At 40.4% G+C, this 19,489-nt stretch overlaps 1 protein-coding gene across 1 annotated transcript in view; it reads left to right on the top strand.

Annotated features, from left to right (window-relative positions):
- The window catches only part of LOC146829331 (indolethylamine N-methyltransferase-like), a 211,083-nt gene that overhangs the window by 110,051 nt on the left and 81,543 nt on the right, over positions 1 to 19,489 (top strand). The window lies entirely within an intron of this gene.

Here is a 19,489-nt window from a genome sequence, read left to right as displayed (position 1 = left end):
GTGAAATCTGCAACAAAGTATAGTTTGTTTTTTTTTGTTTGTTTTTTTTAACTTTATTTCGGTCGCAAGACCATAAAAGTACAATAAAATATATACAAGTACAAAAATAAGATCATAAATAGAAAAATGTTAATTTAAAAGACAATTATTAAACAATGAGTTATCATGATCAGTTGATAGAAAAATAAAAACTGATAGCCATTGCTATGAATTAATAAAACTCATCCTTCTCCTCCACATGGCAAATAGAAAACGGGAAACTGCATAGACAATAAGTGGGTTGGTATCGTAGGTTAGAATTCTGCGAGCTTGTACACATTTTCTAAGGCCCAATTTTTTGCACAAAGAGAAAAGCCAGCATTTTCGGGTCGTGCTGTATGCTGGACAAAAGAACAAAATGTGCACAACATCTTCTTTGCATGTTTTGCATATTGGGCAGTTGGCCTCGATCGATTTTCCCCAGCTTGATGTAAACACCCCAATTGGGAGGCAACCATATCTCAACTGGGTATAAAGTTTTCTCGCCAGTGGAGGCTGTACTACATCCAGAAATACTTCCAATTTAGATTCAGTTTTCATCAATAGAAACTCGGAGGTCAACCTGCCCAGAGAAGTTGAGCAGCTTATTATATTAGAGTTAAAAAGTCTGACAGCTGCCAATATCTCAGTCCTTTGAGTCCTCATACAGCTAATATCCGGGGTGTCCCAAAGTTGGGGCAGGCCGATTTGGTAAAAGGAAGACTTTATATGGAGTAGCCAGGGAATATTCTTACACTTTAGCATCCCCCAGATTGCACTAAATTCTGCTCTGAAGAATTCAAGCTCAGGAACAGACCAGAGCCTTCTCCAAAAGAGCAGTGGTCGTGCAGCAGCCAAGTCATTAACGGGAACCAAATCCATATCCAAGCGTAATGGTATTAAGGCGTACTCTGGGGGAGGCCAACCAGACCACGCATGAAGGCTTGTTCCACCCTCCGAAGATTGGATGTGTTTGTATGACCCCACAGTTCTGCAGCGTACAATGCTGCGGACCTAACCTGGGTTTTATAGATCTCTAATACAGGGGTAATGCGGTACTTCAAATTTTCATGGCGCAAGTAATATAACAAAGAACTTGGCAAAGAAGCTGAAATATGAAAAGACATCTTTATTAAACTCAAATGAGTGAGACTACGTCGCACAGAAGCCTTAGCAACTGAATGAGGCAGTCTCTAGAACAAAAAACAGTCTTCTCTTTTATACAGAATATTCTGCTTTGGGCAACACCGCCCCTGTTTTACAAGTGGTTATTCACATATTTTGGCTTCAAAGAAAAGGCAGAGTCATGATGACAATCCCACATTTCAGTTCGTTCAGCCCTCAATCATTTAACCCAGCAAGGCTCAGAACCCTCATCAGATATCAGCAGACCCCAATAAAACGGGCACCTCCTGCTCGTAAAACAAGCCATAAAGTAGGAAACAGAGTCAGATGTGAAAGAGATTAGTCAGGGTTCGTGTGGGAAGAAGGAATTTATGATGCCTCGGGCCCTGATGCTTATCCCAGTTGGCCGCAGTAAAAGGAACCGGCCGGACAGGGCTGACCTCGGGCAGTGGAGTCAGTTTGCACAGGTCACAGAGAAGTCACAGAAGGTGTACGTGTCCTTTAGGCCTAGGCATGGCCTTAGCACACAGCCTATGTGAGGGCAATCACAAAAATGGCTACTGTTCTAATATGGAACCCGAGTGTTCAATTTGTAGTATTATATATATATATACAGTGAATTCATTGGTTAAACATGACGAAAACACTTGTACATACCGCATTTGTCATTTGCGATTTGTTGATACCAAAGTCGGCAGGGTAGGGGCCTGCCTCCAATGTGGTTCCAAATTTTACAGAACCACAGACCCCCCTTTTGCCCTTACATAGGCAATAACTATACACATACTAATCTCAGTCCAGGTCTATATTCATAAAGTCATGAAGATGTTGCTGTAGCATCATCCTATTACTTAGCAACTCTCTCTCGGGACACGTCTCCTTACACATGTAGTAGCACATAGGCCTCATATGGCAGGACAAAATAAGGAATACCTTTATCTGTAGTGGGTGGCATAAGATCACACACCCAACAATTAGTGATGTTCACTACTAACTATTGTTGATGCAGAAGCTGTACAAAAGAATTTCTTACGAATTCTGATCTTTTAACCTGCTCATGTTCAGCTAAAAGGTGAAAAGAGTGCAAAGAAACAGTAGTAGGAAAAGACATATGCAAGCGGGTGCAGAAGTCAATTGAGTAGAGAAAAACAATCCCACCCATAAATGACAATGTCATGTTTAAAAAAACACTAGAAAACACGTTATTAAGAACATATAGGCAACGGGAGAAAGTAGTGACCACTATTACAAATGAAATAATAATTTTTTACAACCCTAAGCAAAAAGCAAATCCTAAAATTATCTACTAACATCTTTAGGGCTCCTATGCATTTTATATGTTCAGGTGAAACAGTGGTGACCCTCATCAATGCTCTGAGGTGAAAATACTCTTTCCACAGAAAATTGACTTTATTCTGCTTTTACTAAACAGAATAGTACTTTAAAACAATGCCAGCAAAAACAATCAGTCTCCTAACACCTAGTCTATACAATCACACGGAAACCTCTTGTGAAACCAACTATGCCCAGAGTCCATTCAAAAAGCCTCTCTGGCAGGCTTCTATTGTCCATCAAATCTTCTTCTGTTGTTTTCTTTCGCATGGGCCTCTCCATTCAAGCCTTTCATGAGAAAAGTACTGCTTAGTTGGAGTGCCCTCCTGGCAAACACCCACAGCTCACTCGAAAGTCTCAATGTCTCAAGGCAGTCTACCTGTGTCTCTCCTCTGCGGCAGACACTACAAATAATATGCTCTTCATTGGTCATGGGCACAGATCATCTTGTGCAGACCCGGGACCATTCTCAGTCTCCAACAATCATCATTCGGTGTCAGAGGACGCTCAGGCTGCTCTTTCATGGGCACCAGAATGTAGTGCCTTTTGTCAATCTTGGATCTGCCGGTGCACTGCACTTCCATTGGGGCAAAGGAAAGGGGGGGGTGTGGCCAAAAACTCAGGCCAAGGGGCTCAAGAGACTGCACACTGTCAGAGGTTACCAGCACATGACAGGCGCTCTTTTGCACTGAAATTCTGGTTCTGTGGCAAAACCAGCTCCTCCTTCTTTTCTGATGTTGAACGCCTTCTGATGAAGCAGGTGCGATGCTTTAAACAGTTCGTTGTATAACAAGGGGACTGCAAACAGGCGGCCTGTGATCTTCAAAGGAGTGGCCACACGCCATGGGACAATTTTGGTCTAGAATATACTGTCATTCTCAAAAAGCAATACAAATATAAAGACAGTAGGCAAAACAGTGTCTCTAATCTTTTCAATTGGGTTTCCGTGTGAGAGCCTCCATCATCTAAGGGCAGATAACTACACGAGAATTCTATCTAAATGGATGTCTTCACATATGGTGGCATTGTCTAACGGGGCAAACACATTTTTTCTCAATGATTACATCTAGGTGTTCCTAAATTCCTTATCTAGAACATCTCAATAGAGAAATCACATGGTACAGATTATCATATGCATGTAGAAAACTTTCACATCAGGTGCAATATGCAATACACAGGCTAATAGTCAAATATGCAAACAAAAGACAAGAACTAGAGGGTCCTGATATTTGCATGATTAGAACACATCTGATCCCACCAAAAATTAAAGCAGCAGGGAGCCAAAGGGTAAAAACCACATTAAAAATAGACATTGAAAATTCGTCATGTTCAAAAGGGTAAACGTAAGATATCTCCTATTGATATGGAAAACTTGTCTTACTATAATATTGAGTCAGTTAACCAGTCTATCGCTACCCTGACAGTCAAGCTGGAAAACATTGAAGCAGGCCTAAGGAAAATTCTTGGAAACCAGTCTGGCCATGCAAAAGGGAATTATACATAAACATGCAGTCTGGAAGTGTGTACCTGAACAATACACCTACAATAATAAATGGGCTGACTGGTGAAAGGAATACGGAAAAGGGAATTGGAACTAGGACACAACTAAAATCCCCAATAACTAAGCATGATGCGACATTGGTCAGGGGAGAAGCAACAAAAGAAAAAAAAAATCTATAGGAAGAACAATAAGTTACTTGGGTGATAGTCAGGCATGTGACACAACACCAAGAGTACGGGTGATACACAAAAGGCCAAAGTTACACAAATTTTAACTCTACCGCTGGTGACTACACCATATACGATACTCCTAGGTAATATTCCAGTTCCTTCTTCAGGAAAAAAAAATGAAAACCTGGTTTTTCTTTTTAGGAACAAGAGCCAAATGCTACTTAGGAAACAGAACATCATAAACTAATGTAATATAGAAATTAGGCCACCTTGAGTCACAGATCTATAATTTCATCCTTAGGTCCAATCAAGGATACATAAATATAAGGCTGCCTGTTCCTTTAAGGGAAGGGGCAGTAACGTGACTAACTACAGGTGACACACTTCGATCCTGTATATCTCTTTTATTTTCCTTCAATACTATTATAGCCAAATAGACATGCACTGGTGAAGTGTTGTCTCTCATGTTCACAGCATGAAATATCATTAGCTGTGGAATTTAGTAACCAGAACAAGTTCAACCAACTGTTGCGTAGCGATGGGCATCGTCATGACCATCCCCTCACAACACAGGTAAACTTGTAATAGTATCAAAAGCAGCAACAAAGAGAACAAAAACATGCATAATAATAAAAAAATAATAAAAACGCACAAAACGTCAAGCCATCAGATATACTTGCTTTATATCAAGCACAAAAAGCATAGACAAAACAATAGCATATGTAAATAAGCGGTGACACACAACACCATGTCATGTACTTTTATGCACTGTGAACCTGCAGCCTAAAACCCAATATTTGGGCCTGTTTAATTTGTCAGGTTTAAAATCCTTACCCTCCTTTTTGACAGTAGATCACCAGGCAATAGAAATCTGCTGTCAAATATAACTTTACTGTCTCTCTTCTAACGTACAGGACCAGCAAGAACAATTCATGATAGGACCAAATACACAAAAATAAATTTCCATTACTTAACTGTTACCCTCTTGTCAGTTACCTGGCAACATCAAGCAACCGTAGTTTTACCTTTCTGAAAGTAAAAATCGTTACATGACACTCCATATTAATTTGGCACATACAATTTCCACTGTGAAAAAGAAGTCTTAACTGGCAATACGTTCTCACTTAGGCATGTGGCCTTAAACATTTTAGAATCTTATTTTCTGTCTAAGACTTAATGCAACACTTCGTTTTCTGTTAAATAAGAGCTAATAGCAGGCATCATTCTATTTTTTAGAGCGAGACACAAATGTATCAGTTCTGCAAAGCATTTAACATGATGTTTGGGCTTTCAAAGAAACCCCTTTTCTATATTTTCCCTTTGGAATTAAGTTCTTTAGTTTTATTGATGATCTTATGGAGAAACCAGAAACCCCACCTTCAGAGGCCCGTTTAGCAAGGTCATTCCGCATTCCACAGAGGCAAGGCCCTAATTTAAACGGTCATAAATGTCAACGTGGCAGCCTACTCCATTGTTTACGGGAAAACTAAAGATAGCATCGCAGCAGCGTAACTTGAGCCAGCCTCTGCATCTCTCCTAGCCCCCAGCTTCTGCCACTCAGAATTTGTCAAAGCCAGAAGGCCTTCCTAATTCCTCCTAACTTGCAATAATTTACTATATTTTGAAAATAATTTCTCCTTTTTAGGCGCTAAAAAAAAATTATCTCTATTCCCAGATTCTTAAACTACATGTACTGTGAATAATTCACAAAACTTAATAACACACATACCAGTTTTTAGAATAAATGCTTGTTGCAATCCTATGCAATGGTACATATTTCATCAACCTTAAATTAATGAACTTCTCAGTAGGCCCAGCTGAAGTTAGAACCTTCAACCCTGATATTAAAACGAGCCGTTGTACTGGCATATTGACTCATTGAATCATAAGAAGGCGCAACCTGTAAATATATATCAAACCTAAATGTATGTATTTACTGAAGCCTGAGACACTTTAAAAAGTACTCTGAATGAAAGAAAATGCAGTTTAAACAGTGTTTTTACCCAAATTCGACTTTGATATTTCAGGCATTAAAAAATGAATATCCTACAATTTTCTTGCATAATATGCATTACCAGAATGTCTATTACATAACCCATGAGTCAGGCATTGGAAATAATAACTTATACTTTATAAAAATGAGCTTGTTTGCGCCTGCGCCAAGGGAAAATTGTACACGCGAATGCTTGTCATTTTAGTGATGCAACACAACTTAAATCAAATTTTAATGCTAGGAGGTCATAGTATGAGTATTAAGCTTTATAAATATCAAAAAACGATTATGAAAAACACTTATTTTTTTTTTTTTAATAATTTTTCCATGATTAATAATTTGCTTTTTTTAAAAAAAATCCCAATTATTCGTTTTTGTGATAATTCCATGTATAAAAAACAAGCTGCATCTCTTGCCTATCATTTTGGACACATTAACTCACAAGCCTAAGCGCATAAGCCCAACTTGAAACGAGTCACATTTTTGCGCCACTTTCATTTAAAAGGACGGTTATGCAAAATTCCACCCGTGTTCAACTGGGAAGGTGCTGGCTGAATGAACATTCCTATCAAATATACTGCAGCTGAAAAGTTTGCCTGTGAACATCTAATACAATGCATCTAAGGAAAACGCTGTAAATTTATTTTATTTTTGCAAAAATAGATAATTTCGTTTTTGGGGCCTTATTCATGTCTATTGAATGTGTTTTCTAATTTTATCCTTTAAGCATTTAACGGCAGTTTTGTATATGTGCACAATTGCTCATTCTATAAATTAAAGAGCGCCATATAGCTATTTTAGCACATCACATGGTTCACTTCTGTATTTTTTTTCTAAGTTTCTCTTCTTAATATTAATTAACCAACATTTTGCTTAACAGACTGAAATCATCAGAAGACCCACAAACACATATTGAGCTCATTTCAGACATAAACAGAAAGGGGTCAAACATACAGTACCGCACGCTTTAGCCATTTTTCATAAATAGCGCCGTCGCAATTTACTTACAGAAGTTGCACTAATGAGAAAACCACATAGACATTTAAACACACAGTTGACTTACAAATCAATACGCAGGACAGAAAGAAAGAACAGCTCACAGACTATAACTTGAACCAAAATACTATCTGGAAGTCATATTTACAAGAAACGCTTCTCAATAGTGTTCCAAAAGGCTGCATAAACAGCCCAACAGACAGATGCATGTCCAAGAAGTAGTGAATGCGCTCAATTCACTAGCTTTGCCTAGCAGAACACCAAACAAAATCGTTCTGCATATCTTTATTCATAAAACTGCGCAGAACGAAGGATCCTTGTTTTGTATTATGTCATATTTTAATTCCCTGGGGGTACAAAATCACCAAGGAAGAAATATGTTTTTAAATCTAACCTATTCAGATATTTCCCACACTATGGTACCTTCCAAAAAAGCAACACATTTTTCCATGTGAGCTTACAAACAGGCATGCCAAAAATACTGCGGAAAACGCAAGTATTATAATCAAAATGGTGCTTAAGGTATTTTTCGTACGTGCACCGTTCAACTAAACCAAATGGAGAAATATCTCCTCATTACCTACCTACACAAATTGCAATTCGCATATCCAAACCTATACAAACCAAAAGTTGGCCAACACAAATTTCACAGTTCCAAAGCTACATTTCAAACTTGCTAAGATCAGGCATCTTATAGCTCACTAATCTAGCTTCAAACTTCAAGGGTTTATTTCTACCAATACACTCGCAAATATGCGAGACCCTTGGGTATGGTAATTGCAATGACCAAATCAACAAACCAAGAAACCAACCCCTCGGCTTTGGTAATTGCGATAACTAAATCAAAGACAAAGAACCAAAGGACTGGGAGCGACCCACTTATACTTAATTCTTATTTTTACTAATCAAAAGGTTATCCAAATTCTAACTGTCAAGTTCTACATAACCAAACGTCTTTTATAATACTCACGCCAAAAAGGGTTCTAATCGGGAGTGACATCTTTTGGAGAGTCAATGTCAGAAAGATCAGAGATATACTGGGCTGCAGAGACAAAGAATCCCCCAGAACCTCGGTTCTCAGAGTACCTGCTTAGTGGATTTCTGTCCTGTTCTCCCCAGTAGATTTCTGTCCTCTGACAAGATCGCTCCTCCAGATAGTCACTTGTATTGATGCCGCGCTGTTGGGCGCCAACTGCGGTACTTCAAATTTTCATGGCGCAAGTAATATAACAAAGAACTTGGCAAAGAAGCTGAAATATGAAAAGACATCTTTATTAAACTCAAATGAGTGAGACTACGTCGCACAGAAGCCTTAGCAACTGAATGAGGCAGTCTCTAGAACAAAAAACAGTCTTCTCTTTTATACAGAATATTCCGCTTTGGGCAACACCGCCCCTGTTTTACAAGTGGTTATTCACATATTTTGGCTTCAAAGAAAAGGCAGAGTCATGATGACAATCCCACATTTCAGTTCGTTCAGCCCTCAATCATTTAACCCAGCAAGGCTCAGAACCCTCATCAGATATCAGCAGACCCCAATAAAACGGGCACCTCCTGCTCGTAAAACAAGCCATAAAGTAGGAAACAGAGTCAGATGTGAAAGAGATTAGTCAGGGTTCGTGTGGGAAGAAGGAATTTATGATGCCTCGGGCCCTGATGCTTATCCCAGTTGGCCGCAGTAAAAGGAACCGGCCGGACAGGGCTGACCTCGGGCAGTGGAGTCAGTTTGCACAGGTCACAGAGAAGTCACAGAAGGTGTACGTGTCCTTTAGGCCTAGGCATGGCCTTAGCACACAGCCTATGTGAGGGCAATCACAAAAATGGCTACTGTTCTAATATGGAACCCGAGTGTTCAATTTGTAGTATTATATATATATATACAGTGAATTCATTGGTTAAACATGACGAAAACACTTGTACATACCGCATTTGTCATTTGCGATTTGTTGATACCAAAGTCGGCAGGGTAGGGGCCTGCCTCCAATGTGGTTCCAAATTTTACAGAACCACAGACCCCCCTTTTGCCCTTACATAGGCAATAACTATACACATACTAATCTCAGTCCAGGTCTATATTCATAAAGTCATGAAGATGTTGCTGTAGCATCATCCTATTACTTAGCAACTCTCTCTCGGGACACGTCTCCTTACACATGTAGTAGCACATAGGCCTCATATGGCAGGACAAAATAAGGAATACCTTTATCTGTAGTGGGTGGCATAAGATCACACACCCAACAATTAGTGATGTTCACTACTAACTATTGTTGATGCAGAAGCTGTACAAAAGAATTTCTTACGAATTCTGATCTTTTAACCTGCTCATGTTCAGCTAAAAGGTGAAAAGAGTGCAAAGAAACAGTAGTAGGAAAAGACATATGCAAGCGGGTGCAGAAGTCAATTGAGTAGAGAAAAACAATCCCACCCATAAATGACAATGTCATGTTTAAAAAAACACTAGAAAACACGTTATTAAGAACATATAGGCAACGGGAGAAAGTAGTGACCACTATTACAAATGAAATAATAATTTTTTACAACCCTAAGCAAAAAGCAAATCCTAAAATTATCTACTAACATCTTTAGGGCTCCTATGCATTTTATATGTTCAGGTGAAACAGTGGTGACCCTCATCAATGCTCTGAGGTGAAAATACTCTTTCCACAGAAAATTGACTTTATTCTGCTTTTACTAAACAGAATAGTACTTTAAAACAATGCCAGCAAAAACAATCAGTCTCCTAACACCTAGTCTATACAATCACACGGAAACCTCTTGTGAAACCAACTATGCCCAGAGTCCATTCAAAAAGCCTCTCTGGCAGGCTTCTATTGTCCATCAAATCTTCTTCTGTTGTTTTCTTTCGCATGGGCCTCTCCATTCAAGCCTTTCAAGAGAAAAGTACTGCTTAGTTGGAGTGCCCTCCTGGCAAACACCCACAGCTCACTCGAAAGTCTCAATGTCTCAAGGCAGTCTACCTGTGTCTCTCCTCTGCGGCAGACACTACAAATAATATGCTCTTCATTGGTCATGGGCACAGATCATCTTGTGCAGACCCGGGACCATTCTCAGTCTCCAACAATCATCATTCGGTGTCAGAGGACGCTCAGGCTGCTCTTTCATGGGCACCAGAATGTAGTGCCTTTTGTCAATCTTGGATCTGCCGGTGCACTGCACTTCCATTGGGGCAAAGGAAAGGGGGGGGTGTGGCCAAAAACTCAGGCCAAGGGGCTCAAGAGACTGCACACTGTCAGAGGTTACCAGCACATGACAGGCGCTCTTTTGCACTGAAATTCTGGTTCTGTGGCAAAACCAGCTCCTCCTTCTTTTCTGATGTTGAACGCCTTCTGATGAAGCAGGTGCGATGCTTTAAACAGTTCGTTGTATAACAAGGGGACTGCAAACAGGCGGCCTGTGATCTTCAAAGGAGTGGCCACACGCCATGGGACAATTTTGGTCTAGAATATACTGTCATTCTCAAAAAGCAATACAAATATAAAGACAGTAGGCAAAACAGTGTCTCTAATCTTTTCAATTGGGTTTCCGTGTGAGAGCCTCCATCATCTAAGGGCAGATAACTACACGAGAATTCTATCTAAATGGATGTCTTCACATATGGTGGCATTGTCTAACGGGGCAAACACATTTTTTCTCAATGATTACATCTAGGTGTTCCTAAATTCCTTATCTAGAACATCTCAATAGAGAAATCACATGGTACAGATTATCATATGCATGTAGAAAACTTTCACATCAGGTGCAATATGCAATACACAGGCTAATAGTCAAATATGCAAACAAAAGACAAGAACTAGAGGGTCCTGATATTTGCATGATTAGAACACATCTGATCCCACCAAAAATTAAAGCAGCAGGGAGCCAAAGGGTAAAAACCACATTAAAAATAGACATTGAAAATTCGTCATGTTCAAAAGGGTAAACGTAAGATATCTCCTATTGATATGGAAAACTTGTCTTACTATAATATTGAGTCAGTTAACCAGTCTATCGCTACCCTGACAGTCAAGCTGGAAAACATTGAAGCAGGCCTAAGGAAAATTCTTGGAAACCAGTCTGGCCATGCAAAAGGGAATTATACATAAACATGCAGTCTGGAAGTGTGTACCTGAACAATACACCTACAATAATAAATGGGCTGACTGGTGAAAGGAATACGGAAAAGGGAATTGGAACTAGGACACAACTAAAATCCCCAATAACTAAGCATGATGCGACATTGGTCAGGGGAGAAGCAACAAAAGAAAAAAAAAATCTATAGGAAGAACAATAAGTTACTTGGGTGATAGTCAGGCATGTGACACAACACCAAGAGTACGGGTGATACACAAAAGGCCAAAGTTACACAAATTTTAACTCTACCGCTGGTGACTACACCATATACGATACTCCTAGGTAATATTCCAGTTCCTTCTTCAGGAAAAAAAAATGAAAACCTGGTTTTTCTTTTTAGGAACAAGAGCCAAATGCTACTTAGGAAACAGAACATCATAAACTAATGTAATATAGAAATTAGGCCACCTTGAGTCACAGATCTATAATTTCATCCTTAGGTCCAATCAAGGATACATAAATATAAGGCTGCCTGTTCCTTTAAGGGAAGGGGCAGTAACGTGACTAACTACAGGTGACACACTTCGATCCTGTATATCTCTTTTATTTTCCTTCAATACTATTATAGCCAAATAGACATGCACTGGTGAAGTGTTGTCTCTCATGTTCACAGCATGAAATATCATTAGCTGTGGAATTTAGTAACCAGAACAAGTTCAACCAACTGTTGCGTAGCGATGGGCATCGTCATGACCATCCCCTCACAACACAGGTAAACTTGTAATAGTATCAAAAGCAGCAACAAAGAGAACAAAAACATGCATAATAATAAAAAAATAATAAAAACGCACAAAACGTCAAGCCATCAGATATACTTGCTTTATATCAAGCACAAAAAGCATAGACAAAACAATAGCATATGTAAATAAGCGGTGACACACAACACCATGTCATGTACTTTTATGCACTGTGAACCTGCAGCCTAAAACCCAATATTTGGGCCTGTTTAATTTGTCAGGTTTAAAATCCTTACCCTCCTTTTTGACAGTAGATCACCAGGCAATAGAAATCTGCTGTCAAATATAACTTTACTGTCTCTCTTCTAACGTACAGGACCAGCAAGAACAATTCATGATAGGACCAAATACACAAAAATAAATTTCCATTACTTAACTGTTACCCTCTTGTCAGTTACCTGGCAACATCAAGCAACCGTAGTTTTACCTTTCTGAAAGTAAAAATCGTTACATGACACTCCATATTAATTTGGCACATACAATTTCCACTGTGAAAAAGAAGTCTTAACTGGCAATACGTTCTCACTTAGGCATGTGGCCTTAAACATTTTAGAATCTTATTTTCTGTCTAAGACTTAATGCAACACTTCGTTTTCTGTTAAATAAGAGCTAATAGCAGGCATCATTCTATTTTTTAGAGCGAGACACAAATGTATCAGTTCTGCAAAGCATTTAACATGATGTTTGGGCTTTCAAAGAAACCCCTTTTCTATATTTTCCCTTTGGAATTAAGTTCTTTAGTTTTATTGATGATCTTATGGAGAAACCAGAAACCCCACCTTCAGAGGCCCGTTTAGCAAGGTCATTCCGCATTCCACAGAGGCAAGGCCCTAATTTAAACGGTCATAAATGTCAACGTGGCAGCCTACTCCATTGTTTACGGGAAAACTAAAGATAGCATCGCAGCAGCGTAACTTGAGCCAGCCTCTGCATCTCTCCTAGCCCCCAGCTTCTGCCACTCAGAATTTGTCAAAGCCAGAAGGCCTTCCTAATTCCTCCTAACTTGCAATAATTTACTATATTTTGAAAATAATTTCTCCTTTTTAGGCGCTAAAAAAAAATTATCTCTATTCCCAGATTCTTAAACTACATGTACTGTGAATAATTCACAAAACTTAATAACACACATACCAGTTTTTAGAATAAATGCTTGTTGCAATCCTATGCAATGGTACATATTTCATCAACCTTAAATTAATGAACTTCTCAGTAGGCCCAGCTGAAGTTAGAACCTTCAACCCTGATATTAAAACGAGCCGTTGTACTGGCATATTGACTCATTGAATCATAAGAAGGCGCAACCTGTAAATATATATCAAACCTAAATGTATGTATTTACTGGAGCCTGAGACACTTTAAAAAGTACTCTGAATGAAAGAAAATGCAGTTTAAACAGTGTTTTTACCCAAATTCGACTTTGATATTTCAGGCATTAAAAAATGAATATCCTACAATTTTCTTGCATAATATGCATTACCAGAATGTCTATTACATAACCCATGAGTCAGGCATTGGAAATAATAACTTATACTTTATAAAAATGAGCTTGTTTGCGCCTGCGCCAAGGGAAAATTGTACACGCGAATGCTTGTCATTTTAGTGATGCAACACAACTTAAATCAAATTTTAATGCTAGGAGGTCATAGTATGAGTATTAAGCTTTATAAATATCAAAAAACGATTATGAAAAACACTTATTTTTTTTTTTTTAATAATTTTTCCATGATTAATAATTTGCTTTTTTTTAAAAAAATCCCAATTATTCGTTTTTGTGATAATTCCATGTATAAAAAACAAGCTGCATCTCTTGCCTATCATTTTGGACACATTAACTCACAAGCCTAAGCGCATAAGCCCAACTTGAAACGAGTCACATTTTTGCGCCACTTTCATTTAAAAGGACGGTTATGCAAAATTCCACCCGTGTTCAACTGGGAAGGTGCTGGCTGAATGAACATTCCTATCAAATATACTGCAGCTGAAAAGTTTGCCTGTGAACATCTAATACAATGCATCTAAGGAAAACGCTGTAAATTTATTTTATTTTTGCAAAAATAGATAATTTCGTTTTTGGGGCCTTATTCATGTCTATTGAATGTGTTTTCTAATTTTATCCTTTAAGCATTTAACGGCAGTTTTGTATATGTGCACAATTGCTCATTCTATAAATTAAAGAGCGCCATATAGCTATTTTAGCACATCACATGGTTCACTTCTGTATTTTTTTTCTAAGTTTCTCTTCTTAATATTAATTAACCAACATTTTGCTTAACAGACTGAAATCATCAGAAGACCCACAAACACATATTGAGCTCATTTCAGACATAAACAGAAAGGGGTCAAACATACAGTACCGCACGCTTTAGCCATTTTTCATAAATAGCGCCGTCGCAATTTACTTACAGAAGTTGCACTAATGAGAAAACCACATAGACATTTAAACACACAGTTGACTTACAAATCAATACGCAGGACAGAAAGAAAGAACAGCTCACAGACTATAACTTGAACCAAAATACTATCTGGAAGTCATATTTACAAGAAACGCTTCTCAATAGTGTTCCAAAAGGCTGCATAAACAGCCCAACAGACAGATGCATGTCCAAGAAGTAGTGAATGCGCTCAATTCACTAGCTTTGCCTAGCAGAACACCAAACAAAATCGTTCTGCATATCTTTATTCATAAAACTGCGCAGAACGAAGGATCCTTGTTTTGTATTATGTCATATTTTAATTCCCTGGGGGTACAAAATCACCAAGGAAGAAATATGTTTTTAAATCTAACCTATTCAGATATTTCCCACACTATGGTACCTTCCAAAAAAGCAACACATTTTTCCATGTGAGCTTACAAACAGGCATGCCAAAAATACTGCGGAAAACGCAAGTATTATAATCAAAATGGTGCTTAAGGTATTTTTCGTACGTGCACCGTTCAACTAAACCAAATGGAGAAATATCTCCTCATTACCTACCTACACAAATTGCAATTCGCATATCCAAACCTATACAAACCAAAAGTTGGCCAACACAAATTTCACAGTTCCAAAGCTACATTTCAAACTTGCTAAGATCAGGCATCTTATAGCTCACTAATCTAGCTTCAAACTTCAAGGGTTTATTTCTACCAATACACTCGCAAATATGCGAGACCCTTGGGTATGGTAATTGCAATGACCAAATCAACAAACCAAGAAACCAACCCCTCGGCTTTGGTAATTGCGATAACTAAATCAAAGACAAAGAACCAAAGGACTGGGAGCGACCCACTTATACTTAATTCTTATTTTTACTAATCAAAAGGTTATCCAAATTCTAACTGTCAAGTTCTACATAACCAAACGTCTTTTATAATACTCACGCCAAAAAGGGTTCTAATCGGGAGTGACATCTTTTGGAGAGTCAATGTCAGAAAGATCAGAGATATACTGGGCTGCAGAGACAAAGAATCCCCCAGAACCTCGGTTCTCAGAGTACCTGCTTAGTGGATTTCTGTCCTGTTCTCCCCAGTAGATTTCTGTCCTCTGACAAGATCGCTCCTCCAGATAGTCACTTGTATTGATGCCGCGCTGTTGGGCGCCAACTGCGGTACTTCAAATTTTCATGGCGCAAGTAATATAACAAAGAACTTGGCAAAGAAGCTGAAATATGAAAAGACATCTTTATTAAACTCAAATGAGTGAGACTACGTCGCACAGAAGCCTTAGCAACTGAATGAGGCAGTCTCTAGAACAAAAAACAGTCTTCTCTTTTATACAGAATATTCCGCTTTGGGCAACACCGCCCCTGTTTTACAAGTGGTTATTCACATATTTTGGCTTCAAAGAAAAGGCAGAGTCATGATGACAATCCCACATTTCAGTTCGTTCAGCCCTCAATCATTTAACCCAGCAAGGCTCAGAACCCTCATCAGATATCAGCAGACCCCAATAAAACGGGCACCTCCTGCTCGTAAAACAAGCCATAAAGTAGGAAACAGAGTCAGATGTGAAAGAGATTAGTCAGGGTTCGTGTGGGAAGAAGGAATTTATGATGCCTCGGGCCCTGATGCTTATCCCAGTTGGCCGCAGTAAAAGGAACCGGCCGGACAGGGCTGACCTCGGGCAGTGGAGTCAGTTTGCACAGGTCACAGAGAAGTCACAGAAGGTGTGCGTGTCCTTTAGGCCTAGGCATGGCCTTAGCGCACAGCCTATGTGAGGGCAATCACAAAAATGGCTACTGTTCTAATATGGAACCCGAGGGTTCAATATGTAGTATTATATATATATACGGTGAATTCATTGGTTAAACATGACGAAAACACTTGTACATACCGCATTTGTCATTTGCGGTTTGTTGATACCAAAGTCGGCAGGGTAGGGGCCTGCCTCCAATGTGGTTCCAAATTTTACAGTACCACAGTAACAGGTTTGAAAGTAGAAGTTCTGTGAAGTCTACCAATACCCCCCGATATCTGAGATAGCCTCAAAGAAGATTTTACCACTTGAGCATCCCAGGCAAAGTTCTCAGTAAGCGTGACCCCCAGGTATGTGAAGGTCTTGACTCTTTCCAAGGGGACACCCCCCAGTACAGGGTTTGGGCATGTGTGCCTCGGGGGATTGAAGATCATAAACCTGGTTTTCCCCAAGTTGATCTCCAATCGCCGCGAAGCACAGAAGGTCGCGGACCCGTCCAATACCCGCTGGATGCCCGATGATGTCCGGGATAACAACAATGTGTCGTCCGCGAACATCAAAGCGGGCACCCGATCAGAAGCCAGTCGTGGGGCATCAGTATCCTTAATACCATTTAGTTCGTCAATCAATCCATTGACGTACAGGCTGAATAATGTAGGGGCCAATACGCAGCCCTGTCGTACCCCCCGAGTTACAGGGAAATGTGCAGATAGTTCCCCATTCTTCCTGCACCTCACCTGTGCAAAGTTCCCTGTGTGGAGGCGAATCAACACATCAAGTAGGTATGGTGGGAGACCAAAGTCCTTCAGTACCATCCAAAGTTTCTGCCTAGGGACCAGATCAAATGCGGCCCGCAGGTCCACAAAAACAAGGTAGAGGCTGCCACCCTCCACTCTTGCTGTTTTCCAAAAAAGGACCTGGAGCCGAAAGATCTGGTCCAAGGTAGATATACCGGCTCTAAAGCCAGCTTGTAGGGGAGTCAATACTTTGTTCGCCTCCATCCAGTCTAGCAGTCTGTTCAATAAAATTTGGCCCAACAATTTTTGAGTGGAATCCAATAGGCTGATGGGTCTATAATTGGATGGGGCTAGTGGGCAACCCTTCTTAAGGATCGGTACAATCTCAGCCCCTAGCCATGTGTCTGGCAATGCAGAACCCGTCAGAACCGCATTAAACAGAACAGTCAGATATGGGGCCCAAATTTTAGGTTGAGAGCGGAAGAGGTCCCCCGGGAGCTTATCGAGTCCTGGGGCTCTGTTTGGGGGCAAACCCTCAATCACAGATTCTACCTCCTTAAAAGTAATTGAATCTGGATAGTTGCCCTCAGTCCTAACCTGAGGATCCGGTAAACTAAACCCTGTCCGAAGGGCCAAGGGTCCAGGCTGGCTATATTCGGGTGTAGGGTCTGAGGCTGCAAAGGTCCCAGGAGATGCTCTATTGTCCCGATCGTGGCACAGAAATGCCCTTGACTCCGGAATTGCATATAGTTCTTTAAAATGCGCCTCCCAAACTAGAGGGGCGATGTTTGGAACCCCTAGCTCTCGTTCGCCACTCGATGCTGAGGTGGCAATAGCCCAGAAAGTCCTAGAATCCTTAGAAAGGAGTGCGTCTCTTAGATCATTCCACTTGGATTCCTCCCACTCACTCTTAGCCCTGGTCAACTCCTTTTTGTACAGCAATCTAGATGCCTTAATAATAGGTCCATCTTTAGATTTAATTGCTACAAGCATATTCCTCTTTGCGCATTTACAGTCATGGTCATACCAAGGATGTGTTCTGGGCCTTGATTGCCTGGGCCTAAATACAGGATAAAATATCTCCCCAAGGCTCGTAATTAACCTTCTATGTATGTCTGGAGCCTGCTTAGGAGAGAGGGGACCCCCCATTTCACTTATTAGCGGGATGGCAATCCGATAAATTTCAGCAAGACGTGTCGTTCCTTCCAGGCACATTGCCCATTTAACCCTTCTCTTATTATTGGATATAGTAAGGGGTAATACAGACAATACTGTGTTTAGCTCTGGATTGGTTAGACCAAATGCGCCAGGCTTAAGCGTCAGGAGCAGAGCATTATGATCACTATCTTGTCTTAGTACAACCTGGAAATCTTTGAGTTTATCCCAGTGCTTGGCTTCCAATAAAATGTAATCTATGATGGAAGTACTATTAGACCTATTAAATGTTATAGTTTTTTCCAAAATTAGGCCAAGAGCTTCAGTTAAAGCACCAATTTTATAGTCAATGATCAATTACTCAAACAGAATTTTGTAAAGCGCAACACTGCCACCCCTAGACGTATCTGGGAGCTGAGTCTCCATTGAAGAGTCAGGTCTTGAGTCTCTGTTTGAAGTCTGTCAGCGAAGGGGCCGTTTTGAGCTGGAGTGGAAGGATGTTCCAGGTCTTTACAGAGATGTAGGAAAAGGAGAGGCCACAGCTGCGTGGATGCGGGGTGCAAGGGCGATTGAAGAGGAGTGCAGGTGTCAAGAGGGTTTGTGGAAGCTCAGTCGTTGTCCTAGATCATGGAGGGCTCTATAGGTATTTGTGAGGATCTTAAACTGGCATCTCTTCTGGATGGACAGCCAGTGGAGGTCTCTCCGGTAGGGATGATGTGTTTGTTTGGTGAGGTTCAGGATTAGTCTGGCAAGCACATTCTGTATGGCCAGGAGTCATCTGAGGGGCTGGATAGAGATGCTGTTTAGAGGGTTTTGCCGTAGTCGAGGTGCCTGGTGACGAAAGCCTGAGTGACAGACTTTCTGGTGTTGGTTGGGATCCATCTGAAGATTCTGATGAGCTTGCCCTTGGAGGAAGGAAGCAACTGTGTTGACTTGTTGTTTCATGGTCAGTTGGTTGTTGAGGATGATACTGAGATTGCATGCATGGTCTGTCGGTTGGGGGCTAGGTCCGAGTTCTGCAGGCCACCAGCAAGATTAGTACTTCAGTTTTGTCAGAATTTAGTTTGAGGCAGTTGTCTGCCATGAATATGGCTTAGTTGGTCATAGTGTCGCAGAAGTTAGATTTGGCCGCTGTTGCCGCTCGATGCACTCGGCTGCTTGATTACTCTGCCACCCCCCCGGGGACTCTCAAAATGCATGCAGGTGACTGGCCGCAGCCATGAAGAAGTTGTGGGGTACACCCTTAAACACTTGTTGGCTAAAAAGAAGAAAGAAACTAAGAAAAGAACAAATGCTGTTTTTCCAAATTGTGCTCGTAATATGGTCCCTGTAACTGTCTTTCTGCACTCCTACCGGTGTTTGAGTGGAATCTGGCTGCGGGTTCTGACACCTGCCAACATCTCTCCTGGACATGTCCTT

This window comes from Triturus cristatus, chromosome 5_2, assembly GCF_964204655.1.
Source record: "Triturus cristatus chromosome 5_2, aTriCri1.1, whole genome shotgun sequence".
Classification (NCBI taxonomy): domain Eukaryota; kingdom Metazoa; phylum Chordata; class Amphibia; order Caudata; family Salamandridae; genus Triturus; species Triturus cristatus.
The sequence above is the reverse complement of the archived record's forward strand: the minus strand, read 5'-3'. Positions and strand labels throughout refer to the sequence as shown.